This window comes from Falco rusticolus, chromosome 6 (assembly GCF_015220075.1).
Source record: "Falco rusticolus isolate bFalRus1 chromosome 6, bFalRus1.pri, whole genome shotgun sequence".
Lineage (NCBI taxonomy): Eukaryota > Metazoa > Chordata > Aves > Falconiformes > Falconidae > Falco > Falco rusticolus.
The window spans coordinates 50,899,131-50,915,804 of NC_051192.1; positions in this window are offsets into that span (position 1 = coordinate 50,899,131).

Below are 16,674 nucleotides of genomic sequence, written 5' to 3' on the forward strand. Positions count from 1 at the left end.
AAACATAAACCTAACACTGTCAAGTCCACCATTAAACCATGTCCCTAAGAGGACACACAGTATTCATTTGTAGTCATTTACCTTACTACTAGAGGTAGCATGAACTAGCTTTACACTACCAAGTTTAGGTGTTGCTTAGTGCATCCGTACTGAGACAGAGCAAGGCGTGGATTGCACCTTAGACTGGAGATTCTGAAGTAGCTCACACTCAGATCCATGCAACATCAATGTCACCCATTAGGGGTGTATGAGCTGTTGGGTTTAAAGCTAGTCTAGCTCTGCCTGTATGATCTCTATCTTCAGTGTTGATAGTCCGTTGGGTTAACATACTCAATGGCTGCAAAGAAAGACTGGGAACATGGGTAGTGGCAGTTGCTGAAGGGGAAGAGAGCCTTCAGGCTTTGGTTAAGTGTCAAGCTAAGGAATCAGTGTAGGCCAAGAGCTTCAATTTTCCCCTGACTCTTGAGATATTCAGTGGTACCGCTAAGCCTGTATAAAGGAAGCTGAAGGAAACCTCTTGACGAAGAGTGAAAAAACAGACCCTGCTAGAGGCAGGGGTTGGGTTGGCAATGGTTAGGTCAAAACCTTACTCTCAGGAAAACACTTATGAGAAGCCCTAACCACTCACCATGGTTACACTTCAGGACTGATCATTTTAACAGTGTAGTTCTTATGTGATAGCTTTTCCACATATTTTTTTCCCTGCAGCCTGCATTTGGCTGCCAAAGTACAGCTGATGTGCCAGTGATGCTGATCCCACAGTGTCACAGTCATAACTCTTCTTTCTATTGCATTACATAAGCCCTCATGGCTGCAGTGTCAGGATTTAATTAAAACGTCATAAAGAAGTCTTTGGGGAACTGGAGACAAGATTATTCTGAACGCAATGTGCCTCTGACTACTTGTAGGTACCCAAGGCACAATTCAGGTGTCCAAGAAAGACTAGTCAAGAGGTCTAGCATCAGGCAGATACTATACAGTAAGTTTGGTTTCTTTGAAATATACATGGGGGTGCTGATTTCTGGTATGTTTTTGTAAGTAATATTGCTTGAATTCTACAAGAAAATAAAAAGATGCTGCCAAAAAACCAGAGCTCTGAGGCCTGAGAAGGGGAAGGAGCAAAACCAGTCTACATACTTCAAACCTTGTCTGAAACATCTTAAAAGGTTTCTGATGTCAGGTAAACATTATAAACAGAGCTTATTTCCAAAATTCTAGGAACATAGCTAGTGACTAATATAGTTAGTTTCATTTTGCTATAAAATGCCAGAATGTGAAGTGGAGCAGGACAAACAGCTATCCACAGTTATCACTGTGCCTTCACCTGGAAAATTACAGGGATTGTGTCTATTTCTGTCCCTGGTCCACTCCAGTTAAGTTGGGTATATGATGTCTCCTACACCCCTGTTTTTGTGTTTTTTTTGTTGTTCCTGAAACACTTGATTCGGCACCGGATTACTTCCATTTTATGCTAGCGTAATTCCAGTGAGTTTAACTAAATACAGTGAAGTTATTCTGGAATGACAGAGCAGTGATTTTTAAAAATTATCTTGTAGTACTTCTTGTGGCCTTTTCTTGATTTATAAATGGTGCCTTTCAATGGTTATGACTCTTAAGAATTTAGACGATCAGATAAACAGATTGACAACATTGTCCTTGTCACCCTTTCGTGTGCATGTGCGTGTGTAAGAGATGGTCCCTCCTGTTGCATTATCTCTTTCCAGCCTGTCTGGGTTCCAGCTGGTCCCACTGCTCACTAGTCCAGCAGCAGTGTTAGTTTGCTGCATGTAGGAAAAGCCATTTCATTCATGGCTTTGAGCCAGGGCTGCAGACTGCCAAGGAAGGGAAGGACCTGACAGTGCCTCCCATTGCTGCAAATGAGGATAACTCTATTGATTTCAGTGGCATTAGGTAGCTTCAGAGCCAGGGAAGAGCCTGGCCTGCCGGCATTTGGTTCTGCATGGGGAAGGACAACTTTATTCTCCCAGCATCCCTTGAATTTGTACATGGAGTTACACAAAGAAATGCCGGAGAAAAGAGAAGGTGATGTGTCGGCTTCTCAGGATTGGCAAAGTATTTTGTATGACATTTACTATCTTTTCCTTGATGTGCCCGAAAAGAAAAGTTGGAGAACTGAGTGTTTCCTTTCAGCCCCAAACTAAGGCTCATGGCCAAGTTTTTAAATATCCATATTTAAATCAACCATTTAGAACATTCATAGCTTAGGCCAGCCTACCCTCACCAAACCAAATTTCCTCTAATAGGAAAAATTAAATCTGTGGGGACAATATGACATTTATTAGGTTCCCAGAGAAAATAAGGGATAAGAACTGTAAAGATGAAGTTGGCAGCCAAGGCTGAGGATAAAGACTTGAAAGAATCACATCAATTCCAGAGGGAATGTGCAAATTCCTCTAATAGGCCTCTGCCATCTTTACTGGAAGCTGTTTAAACATGACTAACATAGTGAATGTTTAGCTGTACAACTGTGCCTCTGTTAGAAGTTAATAGTGGTTTCAGTGGGTCAAACGCTTGACATAATTATTGCCTGGGTTCAGGGTGCTTTGGAGGGCTTTTCAGATCCTTTATGCAACTTCTCCATGCCACAGTGATGAATGGCTACTTGACTTTCACCACATCGCGGGTGCTTTGCTGCCACCAGCCCAGAGACTGTTTCCCTGCTCCATTGAGTCTGAAGGATTTAAAGTGGAGCCTTTTTCCAGATCTCCGCTAAATACCTTTCTGCTCCCAGCACTTCTTAATAGACCATCACTGGTATACCTTTCTTTTATCATATAAAACACCATTCCCAGTGCATAGATTCCTTGGGTCTCAGGCAAGTGTGTGTTCTGAGGCATTAAATTGCAAACCCCAGTATAGGACTCTTGAGGGTCACGTGTCATCTTGCTCTCCTTGGGCTTTTCAGGCTAATATCTGTAAAGGTTTTTTCTGGTGCTGTAAGATGTACATTTGGGCCTTAAACATTACATTAATTGTATGGATTTTGTTTTCTCCTCTCTCACATGTTGCTTTTTCCCACAAGTTATTATTCATTTTATAAGAGATTCTGACTCATATATTCCTGATTACTGTCCTAGTTGATAGGCAATGTTAATTATATTAACATAAGGAGGACTGCATTTTTAAAATTCATATTATATACATTGCTTAACTGCATTTGGCTTGCCAAAGCAGAAGTTGGGTTTATGTGTTCCTGAAGGAATAAAAAGGTGGGGTTTTTTGATTTGCTTGGTTGATTGGTTTGGTGATTTCTTTTTAGTAAGCAGAGAGGAGAAAATGTTTTCTTCATCAGGCAGGCTGGCTTGGAGAGTATGAATTCACCTGTATAAGCAACGTTTATTTATCCAAATTTGTAATAAATTCTACAGACAGAAGACATCCATCTGTCTATCCATCCATCTATGCTTTGCCAGTTACTTAGATTGAACTGTTTGAACAGGTTACTATGAACATTTAAGTGTCATGACTTTTTCACTCTCCTGACAGGGTTTGGCAGTCCAAGGTGGTTGGTAGTGTCAATTGCTGTGTAGAATGTAGATGCTTAAACTTCTCTGCACCACCCAAGAAGGTCCCAGCCACCTGATATTTCATGGTCCTGGTTATTGAAAACAGTTTCAAATTTACTTTCCGAGGTAAACCATTGGTAATCTTTTCCCAGAGATTTTTGTTTCTGTGTGTTTTCTTGAATTTGCAGCTGTTTTTTACGCCACATGCCAGAGAGTAAACAAGTTGTACCAGCCTGACCTTCCCTCCCACCCTTCTGTCCCCCTCTCAGGATAGATTCTTTCCAGTTTCTACTTCTGCTCCTTCTCACTTTTGCAGGAGTACAAACGACAAGGAGAGAAACAGAAGGGGGACTGCATTTTCTGAGACAAAGAAGGAAATTCCATTTTTGAAACAGAATAATGGAATAAAGTGTTTTCTCCTCTGCATATGTAAAGGGAGTTTGAGACCTCATCCACCCCCCATGGAACTACTTTTTATAACCTATAAATCTTTCTCTGGGAAGATGCCTTGAAGATAAATATGGTGCTGTCACAGGAGTAAGTAGGTTTTGTTTCTAAGTTTTGTTTTCTGTTGTGGTCCAACCTGACACTTGAAGCCTAAATGATGCAGCAATTTCAGAGGTGCTGACCATCAAAAGCTCTTACTGGCTTAATTTGCAGTTCTGATGCTCCAGGGACTAAACTAACTTGTATAAGCACCTAAGTAAGTCCTGAAGTGTGTAACTGAAAACATACACATTTGAAACCTCAGCTCCTAGTGATTCCAAGATGTTAGTGAGGCTTCTCCATATGACCTAGAATTACAGCAATTCCAATACTAGAAAATGAGACTGAATGCTCTCTCTATACACTGCTAATGCCTTGACCGCTGCAAAAATTCACTCACAGTGCTGACACATGGAGAAACTGTTTGCCTGATACTCTTTGATGTTTAAATTTTTATTACTTTTATTAAAAAAACCCAAACAACCCAACAAAACCACATAAAGGAATATAACAAATAATGTTGAATGTTAGTACAAATTGAAATATAAAATGCTTCTATTATACAATAAAGCAGTTATAAAACTGACAAAATAACAATCAAATAGAAAAGATTTTTTTTAAAAAAGACAAAGCATTACAAATATAAAACTGGATTTTGTGAAATGTTATGGTAATCTCAAAATAAATAGTATCACAAATATTATATTAACACATTGGATCACTCTTTCTGGTTTTATGTGAAATTATTACTCCTAGAATCCTGTTGAGATCCTGCCAGAATTAACCATATGTATAAGCCAGAAATCTGGTGTATGTTGTGAGAAGGAATTTTATGAAAGATGCCTCCAGCTGTGGAGTAAAAACAAAAACAGAGAAATGACTGAAGCAGCCAGGACCTGATATACTGTTGCTTGCCTTATATTAACTAGTTCTTCTTGAGATTTTGTCCATGCAGTTTCCACCTTAAGAGCATGTCTACCAGAACTTTTTTTTTTTTTTGCAATGACTTCAGATTGGTCAGTCCAATTCTGCTACTGTTTTGGGCATCCCTGCACTGCACAGACTCACATAAAGACTGAACCATGTGCTTGGTAGTTTGCTTCAACATCAGAGTAAGCTGCCTTTCTCAAATTTTCTTTTAGCTTAGAGTGAATGTTCACAAGGGGAGTGAGCAGTGGGTCCCCTGGGTGCTGTGAAGTGCCCTCTGTGCACAAGCTTTCTCAGGCAGAAAAGCCCTTGAAACCTGACTTTTCCAGCCAAAAGTAGCCGTTGGACCCGTGATTTCAGGTCTTCATGCCCTCATGAAGGAACGAAAGATCTGCTATGGTTCAGCTCAAGCTTTTTTCCTTAGGCCATTACACGGAAACAAGAATTTCCTTTCCCTTAAATCCCACACTTTCAGTGGGCTACCAAGTCAAGAGCCTTCTTGCTCATTCTTTTCAGGGATCTTTACTTGAGAGCAAGGTTTTAAGTTACTTAAGTTGCTTTCTGCACAGTGACACAACTTGAGACTGGGCTAAAACAGGCAGTGCCCCTCTACTACACTTGTAGTTGAAGCTAGGCTGAAGCCTGGTGGTTAGGACACTCTCCAGCAGGTACAGAGTGAAACCTCATTGTTGCAGCACTCTCAAAACTACCAAGCCACAACAAGGTCTTTTACCATCACACACCAACATACTCTTCATATCAGTCCCTCTACTGCCTTCTCCTAGTCTCTCCTCACCCAGGATGCACATTCTCTCCCTACTTTCTCTTCCTCCTCAGCTGCTCTCTCTCTTTATTGGCTGCCCAACCACTTAACAGAATGAGCCACAGCTGCACCTTATCTACATCAGCCAACCCACTGCCCCTGAAGCCAGACCACAGCTGTATATTATCAATGTTAATTAACCCAGCTTCAATCCTCTACACCTCATCTTCCAGCCTCTTACCTGATGGTAGTTTTTATTGTGGAGATTCTGTACTTCCAGATGAATTTAGTGTAGTCATGGTTTCTAACAGACACAGCGTAAATATCTTATCACCTAGCTCCAGTGTACCTGAGAAGTAAGCCCCTGGCTGCTCCTGCCTGCACACCTTGCCCTGGGTATAACTGGGGTCTCCAAAGTAGGGGCCATAGGACACTGCTCCAAGGAGTGACAGTGCTGACTGGTTAGGTTGTTTCCAGAGGGAATCAGAGGGACCGCATCACTCAGTGATACCCTGGGGCAATGAGGAAATCTGGTGTTTATTCTACTCCAAAGATGAAGAAAAACTCTTGAGAGAGCAGAATTGACCTGACCTCTCCCTGTCTATTCATATAATACGAAACTAGATGTTGTCTGTCAGTACTTGTATTATAGGTCTCTCAAGCAGAGCCAGATACCTTTTGCATGCTAGGCAGACGCTCTGAGTTTATGTGGATAAAAGTTCCCTAAGGGGGGACCATGGCCCAGATCTGATAAAATATTCAGGTTTCTCACTTCCCACTTAAATCAATGATCAGCTATTAACTGCCAAGCATTTCAGGAGTACTCCCAGTGTCATGGAAAGATCAAAGAGGAGCAAGACCTTAACCTGGTAGTGAACTATGTGTACAAGGAATGAGGTATTTCCACGGAGTAAGACATACACAAGGAAGAAAAATAGGTGTACTGAAAGAAAAGAGCCATAAACTAGGTTTTTGAGTTAATGAAGGAATTCTGTGCATCCAGAGCACTGTGTGGACAGTGGTTTGAAGAGAAACAAGAGGAGAACAAGAGAAATCAGAAATTTTAGTTCTATTATATCCCTTTTGCATAACCACAGACAAGCAATTTGAATGTGTATTATCATAACATTTAAGCAGCAGCACAGCCATATCAATAGTACTAATAATAATAATAACAACAACAACAGCAGTAAGAACCTGCATCTCAGGCTGTTTTGAGAAACAGCATAAAATACCGTAAAAATGGATGTGGCTGGGATTACACAAGTATACTTTAAGGAGGGAGGAAAGAAGGTTACCTGTGGTAGAATCTCAGAGATCTGAAATATCTCAAAGATGAGAAGTTGCTAGAGAAAAAGGGGAGGACTGAAGAGATAAAATCCAAGGAAGAATAAAATTTTAGCTATGTTGAAGTCACCTGAGAGATCAAGAAGGGTGAAATCTTTAACAATGACGAGATCACTATGGTCCTTCCTTTTTTTTTTTTTTTTCCTGTGGACTACTAGAGGAGGTATTGGAAAGAGTCTAGGGTAGAAATGGAGGAAAGATCTTCAGGTGTTGAATGCAAGCAGCATATTCAATAAAGCTGAAGGTGAAGAGGAGAATGGGAATGTGGATGATTGGAGAAGCAAAGTCAATATTTTTTTTTCCTTTTTCCTAAGATAAGATTTACTGTGTGAGAAGAGCCAGAGAAGACTAGGATGATGAAGACTGACCTATAGGGAGATCATATAAAAGTTCATTTCATGAAATGAAACATTTGGGGCAGGTGGTGTGCTCAGAGGAGAGAGCAGACAAGAAACCTTTGCAGATGAAGTGAGCAAAAAGAGTTACAGGTGAGAAAGATGGAAGACAAGACCAATAAAAAGGAAGAAAAAATTAAAAGTATACATTGATAATTTTCTCTGGAGAGGAACTGGCAAGGTCACATGTGGAGGCAGAAATGAAATCTGGGAAAGCAAAGGTATCAAAAAGGCCAGAGTCCCTTCCTTTCCTCCTTTCCCCTGGTCGCAATATGCTACTTACCACAGTGAGTCTCCATGTTGAATCTTCTCCTACTACTCACAAAATCTCTCCCAGATGTTGCAGTTGCTGTGGCAGCATGAAATATTTGAGGAAGACCATGCTAGGCAATGTGGAAATGACAGCTACTGATGGATCTTGGACACATTGATCTCCATTTGGCAGCATACTGGCACTGCTCCTGCTCTTGCTGCACAAAGGGCCATGTCAGTGGAAAGAAGGGAATCAAAGGCAAGGGGGAGAGTGGAGGAAGCAGATGAACCATTAGTGTAGATGGGCTGTAAGAGAAGGGGAAGTACCAGAATGGTTTGGCTGAAAGCTGTGTTTGGCTAAAAGGAAGTAAAGTGAGTGGTCCTTTTCATGGGCAAAAGTTACAAAGGAACTGAAAGTGCTGTCAAAATGTGAGGGAACAACACAAGAAAATACAAATCAAGGTCATCAATATTGAAGCTGAAGTCTCAGATGAAAAACTGTGGTGAAAAGAACCAAGAGAATCCAGAGCCAAAGTTAGAGGGGAAGACTGATGCAGAGGAGTTGCAGCAGTAAGAGATGGCAACATGGATAGAGGGGAAAAGAAGTATTAGCTACAGTGTTGTGTGGAGGTTGAAGAATAGGAAAAGAAAGGAGAAAGGATTCAGAGAAGAAGCCCAACTTTTCTACCATGGTCAAAGCCAGGAAGGAAAGGAGAGAGGAGGAAAGCCCATTGTAAATGAAGGTGGCTGCAGACAACAGACAGAGACCTGATCTTTGCCAGAGTGAGATTTTCATAGCTCCCACTGGAAAACTTGGTAAGCTTACTTCCTCAGCTCATGGAAGGGCAAAGGAAGGGAGAGAGACAGGATAAACTTGTCAGTGTCTGTGAAGAACTTAGATACAAGGTGATAGGAACGTTATATAAGGAAAGAAGTAGATTATATTCGTAAAGATTTTCTTTCCAGAATCTAATTAACCATATTCACAGCAGAGCTGTGAGAGATCGAAGCACAGAAGGGAAGGTTTCAGGAGAGACTACTTTAAAATATACCTGCCAAGAGCCAGCTCTTAGAAAATAATTTTAATTTCCCCTGATCTTGTCTGGATAGAGTTCAAAAGCCTTTTAAATCTTGTTTTGGCCTTCTGCCTCCATAGCTGTTTCCTTCCTATGATTTTTAATCCAACTCAAACTTTGGGAGTTATTTCACTGAGCTGGTTCAAATTTAGCTGATACATCCTTTCTTTCTTAAAGCAATATCTTAAATGACTGGACCTTTATAATGGTATAAGCTTTTCTGTCATAAGTGAAAGAAAATGGTGATGCTTGTTGCTTACTAAGGCCCTGGTGCCAGACAAGACAGTCCAACTTTTAGACAACCTTCAAGCAGAGCTGACAGAAGACAAGACTTTCTGTCCTGCAGGTTTTTGCAACAGTTCAACAGTTCCATGTGTATTTTCATCTAGGATCAGGACAAAAAAAAACAAACAAAAAAAACCCAACCAAAAAACCAACTCAAACTTATCTTAGCCGTGAAGTTCTGCAAAAAAAATATGTTGTAATTTAAATTTTCAAACTGTTGACCTCTTTTTAGTCATGGATTTATCTTCACAACTGCTTGAAAGCTCCCAGAGTTTATGAGGGTTACACTTCAGATGCCTACGCTGACCTGCCATTGCAGGCAAGGCCTTTCTGCTGGCCTCTGTCCCACTGCGCAGCCAGCCCACCGGAGCCCCTGCGGCACAGCGGTACATCTGCTGGGGGTGAGACCCCACCGCTTCAGAGGAGAGGTTTTCTAAGTGTCATGCTGGGGAACTGCTGGTATGCCATAGTAGTTATGTGGAGGCTTGAGGCTACTCGAGCAGAGCAGGGCCTTCTAAACCCAGCAAAATACTTTTCTGCAGGGGTCTGTGGTAGGTGATCCTTCCTGGGCAGCCTCAGCTCAGAGCTGTTTCACCCCAGGAAGGAGCACCCCTTCCCTCACAGGCCCTGCATGCTTCAACCAGCACTGGATGGTTGTCAGGGGCCTCACGCCTGGGCCTCTGGGCTCTGTGGTGCTGGTAAGCACTGGCCTGCTGAGACTTGCTTAGAGCTCGAACGGGAATTAGAGGCGACCAGGAAAAGAGAGTTGTGCCCTTTTGGGGTTTTTTTGCAGTATATAAAGAAGACCTGAAAAATATTTTAATTTTTCAACTCTTTACATTGACAAATTCTTTTTATATTGGTCATGCAAACCTACTGTGGACAAGCAAAGGGCTAATGGATTGGTGAAGTCAGAAGACCCACGTGCAGGGAAGCTGAGGAGAGAAAACACCTCAGGCAGGCAGTTTAAAATTCTGGTTTTTTCTTAACACCTATTTATCTTCAGTGGATTAACAATTTAGGTAAATGGTGCCAGTGTCAAGGAGTTACCACCTCAGCCTCTGAAGTTGTAGAGACACAGGGACTACATACACTCTCAGTGGCCATGTCTACATGATTGATGATACTGAGACACCTCTATCAATTATAAGTCCTGCTGGTTTTATTTTGGCTGAAATCTGTGTAAAGGCACTTTTGTATTGGTACTGTTTAAGTTTATTGAAGCCAGTGAATTGATTTACAATGAACTGTGGTGTCCATATTAACGTTTTTCACACTAGGTTGCACTAGCCCAGGAAGCAAGAGATGGCTAAGAGAGGGTTTCACAGTCAGCGTTAAGTTCATTGGAGATTGTCCTGCCATCAGAAAATATAAGCTTGCCCTCTGCAAGCAAGGGCACAACATGTGCCCAGGGCTGACAGTCCCTTTGGTGGCAGCTTAATCATAGACTGGCCTAAACCAGTCATGGAACCACAGGTTTGTATGCTTTCTTGGGTCTTCAGATTTTACTGTATGGACAAGATCTGAGACTTGAGGTCTCTGGCTAAAGCCCAGCAGAACAAGACATGGTATTGCCAGTCTTAAGAAAAAGGACAAGGAGGAAGATCTGCCTTGGGCAAATAAATGTTCCCTTTCTTTATCTCATTAGACTGGTTATAAATATCCTTGGTGGCTCATCTTTCGGCCAGGAACTTTTGGAAGCAGCTCAGGAGCTCAGGAGCATAAGTCTCCTCACCAGGTCAAAAAGTAAGTTTCATACTCTGAGGCTGGCTGCAGGTGGTTCTGTGAGTGTTGATATTTTTTAAGAAAGCAGGGTTTGTGTTTGTCCTCTTAAGTTCTAGCATAAGGTTTGGCTTTATCCAGATGACAACTAATATGGTGAAGGTACATCACTGTTAAATCCTGTCTGGAGACAAGAAAGCTTGTGTTTAGTACAAGGTAGCCACAGGCCTTTCCTTTTTAAATATAAAAAGCTGTCTCTCTTATTGTATGCAAGAGTTATTCCACAATAAAAGCACGTTGAAGACAAGGCTCTTACCAGAAGAAAACTCACTGATGTCAGCCTCATATGGGTACTGGACTGATCTTAGTGAATTTGCCTTATGGCAAAACTAAAGCATGTTGCCTGTACTGTGCTTTGACTACACAAGCATATTGCCTGTCTTGGGAGGTAACAGAAAGCACCAATATAAAGACAGTTCAGGTGAAGCCAGCAGTCCCTCCTCTTCTCTTTTACAACACGATAAAATTGTCTTAGTCTCTGCTGATATTTTTGCAGCAGGATTGCGAATTTGTGTTAATTATCCATCAGTGAAAGCTACATTTTTTTACCTGTAAAGATAGTCTCGGTGAAACTGGGTTGCAGGCAGAGTGTAGGAAAGCCTCCACGAGGGGATTGCTGCTAAGACACACTTGTGCGTGCAGCACATACATCTGCATTCTTAGGCACATAAGCTTCAAAAACTCCAGCACACCGGGAACTTAGCGTGGGCTAAGCTGTAATGCTTGCTCTCGGCACAATGCTGTTATCCTATAATTTTGCCTCAGGACAGGCTTAGCCAAACCTGCATACATTTATCTGTATGAATAGCAAGTATTTCATGGAAAGCAGGAAGCAAACCAGGTGGGCTTGCCAGCCATGGTTTTGTTTGCAAGAAGTGAGTGCGTATTGAGTGCCTCGCTCCATATCCCCTTGTTACTGACATGTCCAGCTGTTTTTTGCAGAGGTGTTTTCCAGGGCTTGTTGCTTGAAGCCTGCATGTTGCTGCCATGGGGAGGCCTGGGACAGTGGGCCACACTGGTTTGGAATATGTCAGCTTAGCTGCTGTTTGCCTGCTACCACGGGTAAATGCACTGAGGAGCCTTCTCCCTCTTTCACTCCTCTGCTATTTTTTTTCCCCTTTTGGTCAAGGACAGAGGAGCCTTTGAAAGCTTTTGATAAACTTATGTAATTGGGTATGTTTTCCAAAGCTCGGCTCTGTTCTTTCCGAGGGCTTAGCTAAGAACATTATTCCGATTCTTCTTTAGGCCTTCAAAAGTGCCGATCCTTTCAAACATGTGCAGTGTGAAGGATTACAAATTTGTTTTTGAAAGGACCCCAAATCCCTGCTGCTTTCATCATTTCCCCTCCTTGTGCTCCCAGTTTTCCTTCCCCCCCCCCGCCGCCCCAGCCTTGTAGCCCCAGCTCCAAGCCACAGGACGCTGACACTCCCTCTTCTCCTGTCCTTCCACCTCTCACTTTTTCATCTTCTTTTCAGCTCCCCCTCCACCCATAACCCCCAATATTTTTTACATGAAAACAAAAGTGCAGAGAAGCATTGCCATAGCAGAAAGGACGCAGTGGGCCCTCCCCTCTGTGTGGATGAGAGCTCTAAACTTTTAAAATAATGGCCTGAAAAGAACAGGAAGGGGACAGCTTGAGGCAGAGAAAGAGAGCAAGGGAGAGTGCAAAAGCAATGAAAAGTGGGACAAAACCATTGGAAATACATTCAGGCTGACATCACCACCCTTTCCCACAGTGGTCATTCACTTTGGAGGCTCCAGTGTCCATTCACTGTCTTAAAGCTAGCTTTCTAGAGCCCTGGGAGACCATCTTTCCCGGCCTGAATGCCTTTTTTGTTGTGAAACAGTGAACTGTTTCTGAAACCCTGCATAAAGGGCTGAGTAATTCACTGCAGTTGCCAGGAAGTCTGAGCCACTTGTGAGCTAACAATAGTTAACTTTATCTGCCGGCCCAAACCCCCCTTCCAGCTGTAGGTCCCGAATTCTAATAAGGGCTTTACTCATGCCTCTGAGGTTATGGTAATATTTTATACATCTTTTTTCATTAAGACACAGTCATAGCTACTGTTGAGGCACCGGAGGCAAGTGCTGTCGATTGATGAGGGGCGGAGAAAAGGGGGAGAAAGAAAGAAAATAGCTTTTTATATCAGGCAGGCAGTTTGGCTATTTTATACCAGAAATATAAACTTGGTTTGGTGGAAACTGGGGAATGTAATTTTAAAAAATCACATTAGAAACCTTAGAGTCAAGCAAGACCTTATGACTGTTTTCTCCCTGTGAAACAGCCTCAGCTTTTCATATTTTGGGGTGGTTTTTATTTTTTGCTCTCCTTCTTCTCTGTCCCTGTAGTGCAGGCATGATGGTGACAAGGAACTGGGTGAATCATGAGGGAAGTAGATGAAATTGTTTGGGTTTCCCTTTTAATCCGGATTTGGATGTTAATGCTCTGAAAAATTCCGCACACAGCACAGCTGTGTATAAGTGGTGACACAAAACAGTGATTCATACAGTGGTCCTGCAACGCCAATAACTGTGGCATGCCTTTGAATGATGTGGAACATCAATTTTCTTCTTTACTTTCTGAACTAGTTGCTTTCTTGAGAACTAACAAAATCAAGTTCAGTGCAAGAAAATTCTAAATTATCCCTTTGGCTTCCAGTGCTTTGAAAAGGAAAAAAAAAATAATATTGCTTATTCCTCACTTTTAAGCAAATGATCACTTGGAGTGGGATTTATTTCAGAGCATCACTGTGATCATTCCTGTTCAAGGTAAAAGATGGCACAGCTTGAACAACTCTTCTGTGTCTTTGGTGTATGTGTCTTGCTCACTGTGCCTTAAGAAATAGAATTAGAAAAGCCTGGATGAAAATAAAAGCACATCTTTCAAAGTTCCACTCAATACTTTATTAATGTTTATTAAAAGTCACTGAAAGATGCATACAGGTTTTGTAAAACTAAACAACAGAGATGTACTTGATGTATTCCCCTAGCACAGCAATACTGTTTTCTTGATCTGTACTCATGACACCAACTGATGCCAGTGGGAGCTGCATATCTTGTGGATGAGGTCAATACAGGGTCACTGCATAGTAAATAAGTTGCTTGGCTTTTTGGGTAAGTTCAAGTATTGAATTGCGTTCGTATCTTCTCTCCAAGTGACCTTTACCAGGGAGGAATAGCATGCTCTGATGGAGTGACATATTTGAACTGGCCCTTTTCCTGTCTAACAGCAATGACTTCTGAACTTCGCTGTGGGTTTGTCTTGACAAGAATGAAAAGCTGCTTTCAGAGGGTGGAGGCTCACAAGCTATGTGTTGTGCACGCACACACATGGGCGCACATACACCCCCCCCCCCCCCCTTCCCCAAATACTCTCTTTTCCCCTAATCCAGACAAACTGCAAGGGCAGTCAGACATCAGAATGGCAGAGCCCACAGGCAGCAGGTGGAGAGGAGAGAGGGGATGCAGGAGAGCCATTTCACAAAAGACATTTATTAATCATGAACTAACTGTAAAGTCATCAAAGCTACCCCCGTGGCCCTGACTGCAAAGCTCTGATCTACTGGTAGTAGATCTGAACACGTTGAGCTGAAACACGTGAGCTGAAGCTGGTTGTGTTGTATTTTGACAACTCATTTAAATAAAATGAATTTATTTGCTAATCTTTTGGGGAGAGGGAGTATAAATTAGAGCAACTAAGAGCATATGATGGAAAGAAAAGGAATCCAGTTTTCTAATTTACAGTGACCTTCAGGGTTCACCATAAACTTTTACCGTCCGCAAATGAACATTTCATCTAATTCCAGAGATAAGTTTTGATGCATGTAAAAAATCAGACCAACTTTTTAGATGCCCAAATGCAGACTGAGCTCTTTTGAAAGCCATGACCTGTGATATGGACTTAAAATCTGCCTTAATATATTAATTTGCCACATGCGTCTGTATGTTTTAATCCCTCTGTACTCATCTTCTCCCTCTCAGAGCACTGTAAATACTCCAGGCAACTGTATGCCTCAACTAGATGCAAAACCATTTCATTCTCTCACTCCCTTGGGCTATCTACCCACCAAAAGGTGTGATACTGAGGAATCACCATCAACTATGGGTGTGACAGGAAACCAGGAAAAAACAAAACAAAACCCCAAAAGATTAGAAAAATACAGTAGCACTCCTGTATTTCAACCTGATAGGCAGGATTTCTTTAGGAAAAATACAGTGATTGGGATTTTTTTTTCCTTTTTAGGTAACCAGGTCAAACATTTTATACCCTGTGTTGTGAAACCTCAAAACCTCAGCTGTGGAGTTACCTGGGATGGAGTTTCTCCATGGTTTTTATGTTTTACTAGTGCTTTCAAGTTCCATAAAGCAGTTTTTTTGATCTCAGTGCCCTACTCAGCCCCTTTTGGCTCCTAATGCTTTGTCCTCTGCTTTTAGTGACTTCTTTTCTTCTTGTTTCTAAGCCTGGTCTCTCTTTCCTTCTGTTCTGGTAGACCTGTCTCTCACTCCCTGAGTTTTCATTATTTAGTGGGATTCTTTCTCCTCTTCTGCCACCTGGACTGTGCCTCACTTGTTCACACCCCCTTCAAAGGCTTCTTTGTTTCCAAGCCTCTCCTGCTAGACTTGGCTTTCTTTTTTATTAGAAAGCTCTGGCTCAGAAAGCTTCAGCATCCTGTCAAGGACCATGTTAGTTCGTGGTAAGTTTGTCCTACAGCCCTAGAGCTGCTCAGAGTTACTTTGGGTTCCAAAACTCTGTGAAGAACAGCTAGCTAATAGCATACAGCTCACTCAGACAGTGCTCTTCTCATCTCCTGACAGCCTCTGTCCTTGAAGCAGTGAGGTGAGAGATGCTCCATATTCATAATGCAGGTTTGACTTGCCATGAGGCTCCTGCATGAGAAGATCTGACAGCTTGCCACCCATTTGTGTCTTGGGGACAGCAGGAAATCCCAGAAGGTGAGCTGCAAGAGCAGACTGTAGCTTTGCTGGCCCAGTTCTCCCACCGGACTGCAATGGTTGCCCAGGCTTTTCTGCGTCTGGCTTAAGAGACTCCTCTGCTGAACCAGAAATGGCAAGAGACCCTTAGCATTCGTACCTGACACTGAGGGCCACAGCGTTCCTCCTCACTCTATTCCTCATGCAAAGGCTGAGGGAAGACAAGTGTGGTGAAAGCTGTAAGGGAGTTGTATATGTGAGTAAATGGATGTGTCATCCCAATGCTAGTTCTCAGCTAGGATCCCTATTACAAGATAAAGTAGAGGCAGGGGGAAAGGCCTTCCCTCTTCTTGCATCTGTAGGGAGTACTTTTGACATCTTTAGAAACTAAATATTCTGAAATAAAACTGCAGAAGAGTCAGTCAACTCAATGCAAGCCTCTGTTATATCCAGCATTTAGCATGTCACAGTCACCAGCATGAACTCATCGTTTGGAGTTTGCCTGTTCATTAGCTGGATTGGTCTGTTTTAACGGTGCACTGGTTTAGCACTGATGTAACACCTTCACAGTCAAACTCTGTGAGCCCAGTTTGAAAGACTGTAAGCATTTCCTTCAGGTGGCCAGGCAAGCAAAGCAAAATGAAAGCTGCTGGTGGGTGAAAGGAATAAAAAAGCAGGGTAAGAGAGTGTGATATTTCTCAGAGCCACACTGGGAACATGGCAGGAATCCTAAAGAACACATACAAGCTGAAAGGAGAGAGGAACAGTTTTTGGCTGAAGCTGGGGCAAACGATTACTGTGTAAGCACCAAGGGTAGGCCTGCCTCTTTCTTTTAATGGCTCAGGGAATAGATTTGGCTGCACAATAACAGGAGGCAACTTCTTTTTCTATTTTTTAATGCT